Below are 7,109 nucleotides of genomic sequence, written 5' to 3'. Positions count from 1 at the left end.
AAAGTCTCAAGAGTTTTAGCTCAAAAAGTCTCAAGAGTTAGCAATATAAATATAATGGGTCTGGCCTATCGAGTCTGTCTTCTGCAATAAAACTGTCTTAATGGTAGATGGTCTAATTTTATCCTTTCATGTTTATATGTAATTATATTTACTTATCCATTAATCCACATCCATTTTCTCTCTACTCTTCCTATTGGTCATTCGCAATAGGTGGATCAGCTCAATACATTTCTTAAGCTTCCAAAGACAAAATCGATCGAAATCCGTTCGATTACAGTACCCAGACTATAAAGCACATTCCACCGTGATCGGCCAGCCGCGAATGACTCACCTTTCCTCTACACCCTCTACAAGAACTTCTGCAGCAGTGATGGTCTGCAGCAGAAAGATTAGCATGCGGCAGCGTGACTCCTCACGAATCATCTCCGCAAGCGTCACTGAACAAAGGTATGGCAACGGAAACGAACGAGCGGGGCGAAGGGGATGCCGATGGTAGGGCGAAACGTGTCGCCGTCACGATGCCCGCCGACGCCAGCAAGGACAGCGGCCGTTGTCACCCCGGCGGAGAATTTCATTTCGTGACGCAAATCATTAATTGATTAGCCGACTTCCGCTGGGTCAACCGATGGAGTTACCGATTGGAGCGCGATTAAAGCGGGCCTGGTAGGTAATTATGGTAGGAAACAATTAAAAATCATTGGATTACTTTTAATCCTCGGCGCTTTGCGTTGGATCATTGGGTGAATGAAAAACGCAAACTGAAACTGCTTGAAACGTACAAAGTGAACAAAACGTGCGAAGACATTGAGCGTACAAGAATATTCTATTTTTGTTGTGCATCAGAAATGAACTTTATGTTAAATATTAGTAGATAAACTTTTAGTAAGTATAGAAAAATATTTATAACATCTAGGAGGCACTTTTACTTACATTCCCTCATTCACTTTTATTTATTGTATTCTTTTAAAGCCCTACTCACTTTTCCAATCTTTTCCGTTTATAGCTCCTTTATAGCACCATTTCCCGCGCCGGAACTAAACGTATTCGCGAAAATCCTTCATTAGTGACAGAATTTTTCTTTGCTTGTCCTACCCTTCTTTGCCCACTGCATCGAAATTGAAACACTTAGACAAATGGCGTCCCCCACTCAACAGTTCTACGGTTGGCCGATGCTGAAAGATTAGCATGTTCTAATGATTGTTGTCTCCTTCCTTCGGGAAAGGAAACCGCCGCGGCTTCGGCATGCCTCCCGGACGAGTTATTACCATCGATCGTATGCCATCTTACGCTACGCATAGTGACACTGCAAAAACCCTTCAAAAGGACCGCTTTTTGCTTGGAAAAAAAACAAAACAAACATCACGGGGAAAGGTGATTTTGCATTTGGAGTACACCGGCAGGGTAACCGCCGGCGGAGTCACCTGACTTCCGGGCTCGTTTCGGAAGTGCATCTTCCGGACCGCACAGCGTTTTAAAATCAATTGCCTCTGGCGGAGGTCCGGATAGAGCGGCTGTGTATGATCGATGCCAGTGAATGTCTTAATTATTCCTCGGTGGGTGGCACTGCCAGGATCTACGCTGACAACCGGCCAGTCATGCGTATGGAGACGGACGATTCGAATTACGCTGTGAATTGTTCCACCGGTGGCAAAATGCTCTTGTTTGGTTTGGTTTTTCTTCTTGCCCGAAGGCTTGCTGACTGCATGGTTGGCCCTTTTCCTGGCGTATCATACTACCAAACGGAACTATGCTTGGTAATGAAGCAATTGACATCGTTTCTGCTCGAAGGATGGTCGATTGGGTGGAGGAAAAATGATATTAGCAACAAAAGTAGTGTCGCATTTCTGCAATTGATAGTTTTCAATCTTTGTTTTTGTGCATTAATAGATATTGGAAATGAAGCATTGAATTTTTATTCGATTGCTCTAATTATATTACACGTTTATGTGACGTTGCAGACTATTGCAAGACTTTCCGATCTGGATGATCTTTGCACGATGTGTGTTTCAGATTAAATGCTATTAAACCAAGAAAATTGCCATTAGATGGCGCTTTCGAGGACATTTATAGGTGTATGAACTACTGACAGCCATTATTGACTTTGGTCAAGTTACAGAACACTTGTCCTATGACTGTTGAAAGTGTATGAGGAAGATGCCTTATATAATTTACTAAACCGCAAGTAACATATTAATAATTTTAAATAATAATTTTGTTCATTTTCCAGTATGGAAGGCTAAAAACCTTGAAACTATTCCAATTCTTCACACAGTTTGCTCTTTCTTCTCTAAGAATTTTGTCTTATCTACGATTATTTTGTCCATAAACCCATGTCCCCGTAAAGTCCTGCAATCGGACACCTTCGATTACAATTGACCCGTTCTGAGAGGAAGTCATCTTGTCGGAAAATAAAACAAATTTATGTAAGTGATCTTAGTTGTGTTCTAGAGTGCAAATGAAGAACCAGAATCTTCCTCACGAACGAAAGCCATGTACGGAAATGCGATGATTTCTCGGTTTATTTATTTCTCGGCTTTATGCTCTTTGTATACGCTGTGTCCAAACGATACCAAAAGAAATAAAAGAGGCGCCTCTTGAACGGGCGAGCGCCAAGCCGTGGCGTTTTGCTAAGGAAAAAGTGTCTAGTACGTGCGGAGTGCGCGTAGGGACAAAAACTAGTCTTAAGGTCGTGCACATTTGGACGTTTTCTTGGCTGCTTACGCCGCGTGGTCACAGCCAATAGAACCATCCCCGCAGCATTGCCGTAGCCAAGCGCCAAGCAGAGAATAGCTAGAGCACGTGACACGAGGGGACACACAAAAAAAAACCGTTCCCGCTTGAAAAGGACTCTTTTCACATTGTGAGTGTTCGTATGGATTGCCGAAAGCAAGCAATTTCGTTGGCCTCCCATTTGACACCTTGTCGGAGGGTGTAGCGCGACTGTGCTCGACTGTGCTCGACGCCATTCATTCGCTGTTAGCGGTGCGTCATCCCACGGTCTATAGCGCCCCATCCTCCATTCCCTCCTAGGAACCTCTTTTATTTGCGTGATAAAATAAGATCTAACGGAAACGGTCCTTCAGGCCGTACCCGTGTCACGCGGCTGCTTTCATTCTGCGGTTTGGTGGTTTCTTTTTCGCGGATCGCACCCTTCCCTCTCTTCGTAAATCTACCAACGACAACCAAAAAAAAAAAAGAAGTCCTAAATCGCTTTGATCCCATTGACAGTCTCCACTTCAGAGGAGGTTTTGTGTGTCCTTTGCAAGGAGATGCGTGTGAAGAGAGAGAGAGAGAAAAAAGAAGGAAGTGAAAGCAGCAATAGTGGGCACACAAATCGACAACGATTGAAAGGAAACCGCGAAAAGAAAGGAAACACTGCTTAGCAACCGGCATTGTCATTGTGGCTGTTTGGATTCGAGTGGTGTGGTCGTAACGGTTCGCATTTTCTTGACGTGTTCAAGTCGCTGGTTAAGTTTTCATTATGGAGCATTTTCTTTGCTCTTCTTTTTTTTGGGGAGTGGGGGGGGTGAAGGCAATAATAGAGATAATCCTGTAAGAGATCCACCATTGTCGGTTTTAGGTGGATGGTGAGGGGTTTCGTGCTTGAAGTTGCTTTTTAAACGCTTTGTGCTTGTGTGTGTGTGGGAAAAGAAGAGTGTGTTATGATAATTTTGGACTAGATAGTGTGTGAAACGATAATTTTTATCCTATTTATCAGTAGAGAAATCCTGTCAAGGAACAGTCGTGAATCGCACATCGTATTCATAATTTATTAATTCAGTTGATTGTATTATAATTTAAAAAAATAGGAAAAAAGGAAATAGTTTAGAATTAAATAACAACTTGTGAAAGAATTAGAGGAACACTTCAATTTATGGCAATATTAAGATAATACAATGTGCAACTCGTGAAGAAGGTAATATAAACGTAGTAGAATATGAATTTATGCGAATTATAGGAAATAAACTCGGAATGAACTACAAGAACATTTGAATAAACAGTAGCAAAGAGAAAGCAGCAACACCAATTAATGAAAAGCTTTCAATTTTAAAAATTTCCTACAACTTGTATGGAGTGGAATATGTTATACACACAGATGCATCTGCAAACAATAAAATATCCGAATGATACACATTTTTCTAATTAGTGATATAATGCCACACGTTAGTTCTTCCGGAAGGTTGAGAAAACACGAATAAATACAAATCGTCTCACATTTCGCTCATAAAACCAAAACTGTCAAGCTGTGTTTCATTAAAAAGGAATCCCATCGACCAGCACACATTACTTTCTATTGACATAATTCGTTGCATGTTAATAATTTAGTTTTTCTGCCCGACCAACTTCTTGCGCGCACTCTCCCGTGACCGACAAACAGCAGGTTTATCGGCACAAATGCTGCCTTGCACCATGCAAGCAAATTTTCGTCCCGATGTCTGACGTCGCTCAACGGTGTAGGGTAGCATCTTCGGTACTCGCAGACATGTGTGTGTGTGTGTGGGGGGTAGAGGGAGGAGAGTCCTACAAATTGGCATGTAATTAACGGAACCGTCACACCGTTGCGCATCCGTTTTCGTGACGGTTTCATTTGATCGACCACAATGTTACTGCATGCGGCTGTGGCTAATAATCGGGTTCAGTGCAAGACGTTCGCCTTGCACAGCGGTCGAAGCGGCGCTAGGGGGGCCTTTCACGCGAAACAGGAAGTGGAAGAAAACCTTTTCTAATGTTGGCTTTGTTTCGAGTGACGCACGTTGCTACGCAGTCGCACGACACTTGTACGCAAATGTGACTGGAAATTTTAAACTCTTCGCTACTGTTTTTGTTTCATTGCTCAATGTTGTGTTTCCATCGGTTAAAATGCATTGCAACCCTGTATAACGAATATTTTCGAGCATCCCTTTGGGGCGATGTGTGTCTCTCACACAAAGCGACAGAAGGTGTCCAAAAGAAGCCCACGGCGATGTTTCTCACCAGAGCTCTTCGTTTGCAGGTCTTCCGGGAAACTGCATACACTCGGTGCAAGTGCAGTAGCGTAAAAATGAAATTGTCTCACACGCCGGACACTTTCCGAGGAGAATGGGGATGAGCCAAACAAGGGACGTCCCCGTTCCAGCTTCTCCGATTCCTGCTTGAATCTTTCCGCGCATTGTAGTAATAACAAAACGGTCCGTTTCATTAGTTTGATTGACGGGGAAGCGCACGCATCGTATCGGAAAGGTGTGCGAGAGAAGACGTTTTGAATTCGTAAGCGCTTCTTGCGGAGATGAAGAAATAAAACGTGTACGTGCGGCCACAACTGGGCAACAGGAGACACAGGTGGATAAGGATGATGACGCTTGGTGCATCTTGCGTACCACCCGGCCGCATGAAAGCCGCATCCACTTCGGCTTTTAATTATACACGATTGAAGTGGCCAATTAAAATGGTCTCAATTCAATGTTGGTGTTTTCCTAGAAATTGGTGACAATTGGCCACTGGTCCGTGTCGCTCGTTCGCAGTATTCGACCCCACTTAGGTGTGCAACATCGCTTCCCTTCGCTTCACCCTGCACCTTCGTTACTACTTGAAGGGAAGGTATAATTTTACGGCTCGCTCTTTTGCTTCTCGTCGAGTTTGTGCAGGGCGTGGAATTATGTTCGGGTTTAGACGAAGGATTCAAAAGTTAAGTGAGTCAGGTACACCATTCAGACGCACCGGAGTTGTCGTCGGTTAGTCGACTTTGTTGCTCGGTTTTGCAGCAAAGAAAACGTTTTCTGCTCTATTTATCCGGATGGTTGGAATGTGCACGCTTCCATTTTGGACTGCCAGGTAAGTTAAAGGTAGTATTCAAAATATATACAGTATACAGGTAGTTTCCGAAATACGCTATCATTTCCGAACTCCGAGATTTGCATATCACGAATTTCCACGTATGTTAAGTCGGGAAGGAAAAACTTTGATAATTGGAAGTAGTAAACTCTTTTCTTCTCATCTACCAGTTAGCATTTCGGACGACATTTTGAAAGAAAGTGGTTCGTGGTCTTGGCCGGTGTTCCAGGAGTTCTCCAGACCACTCATGTTCGATTGCCTTCGCCTGTCAATCCAGTATCGCGGACTTTCTGAGGGGCGCATCAACGCCATCACTCCTTCTCCATCTGGGCCTACTACGCCTCCTCTGCCCATGTGGATGACCTTCTTGTTCCTTGAGGATTGTCGAAGGATAGAACCTTCATAGAAAACCCACATCCTTGCTAACGGAGCTTGCTCGTATGCAAGAAGCCCCACACCGAAGGTTCTGCCCGATTCGCCGAAGCGCCTACTCCTCAGAACCTCTACCGGATGGTCCGTTAGGACATTTACGTCAGCGATGTAACAGAGACAGAGACCTACGCAACAGTGATACATCTCGCGGCCCCACCTGTGGACACAACGGATTTTTAGGTAGACCATTCGTTGGTCCATAACCTTCCCAAAGAGTTAGGCTTTCCTGAGGTACTGAGGCCCAGTATGTCAGCACACTCACGAAGAAGATTGGGATAGGAGTTTCTCGGTGACAAGTCGTGTTAGGAATCAGATGGTACGAGTGGAGGTTTGGTTGACCTGCCCCCATCCTGCTATGTGGACGAGCTTAAAGGACTTTACAATTTTGAGGGTCGTTCGGTGTCCTTTCATTGACCAATATCGACGCTCAGAGGGGTGTGCGAGTATCGGTGGTAAAAGAGTCGCGTCGTGAATTCAGAAAGACCTCGAAGCGTAGCAGGATTGGTTGGCAAAATGTTGAAAGAAAACAGTGACTGCTAAACAGCATTCAAAACGGTAGCTGACCTGTCGCCGGGTCCGCCATTTTGTACGTTCCCTTAAATCACATTAACTAACACAACAAACACCGTATCGTGCAAACGGAAGTGCGAAGACCGTAAGATCACTACGGAAGCACAATAAATAACGATTCTCCTTCGCTGTAATTAACTCTCCGCTATCGTTTTATGCGTGCTTCTATTGCCCCTTTTCTAATGTGTCGTTGCATCGAACCAGCAGGATCGTTGTTTTTTCTCTTGCTGTCTTTCCGAATCCGGATGGTCCGGAAACGGTGCAGTAAAACTCTGCTCTTGCTCATATTCGTGAGG

This window comes from Anopheles moucheti, chromosome 2 (genome assembly GCF_943734755.1).
Source record: "Anopheles moucheti chromosome 2, idAnoMoucSN_F20_07, whole genome shotgun sequence".
NCBI lineage: Eukaryota > Metazoa > Arthropoda > Insecta > Diptera > Culicidae > Anopheles > Anopheles moucheti.
The sequence above is the reverse complement of the archived record's forward strand: the minus strand, read 5'-3'. Positions refer to the sequence as shown.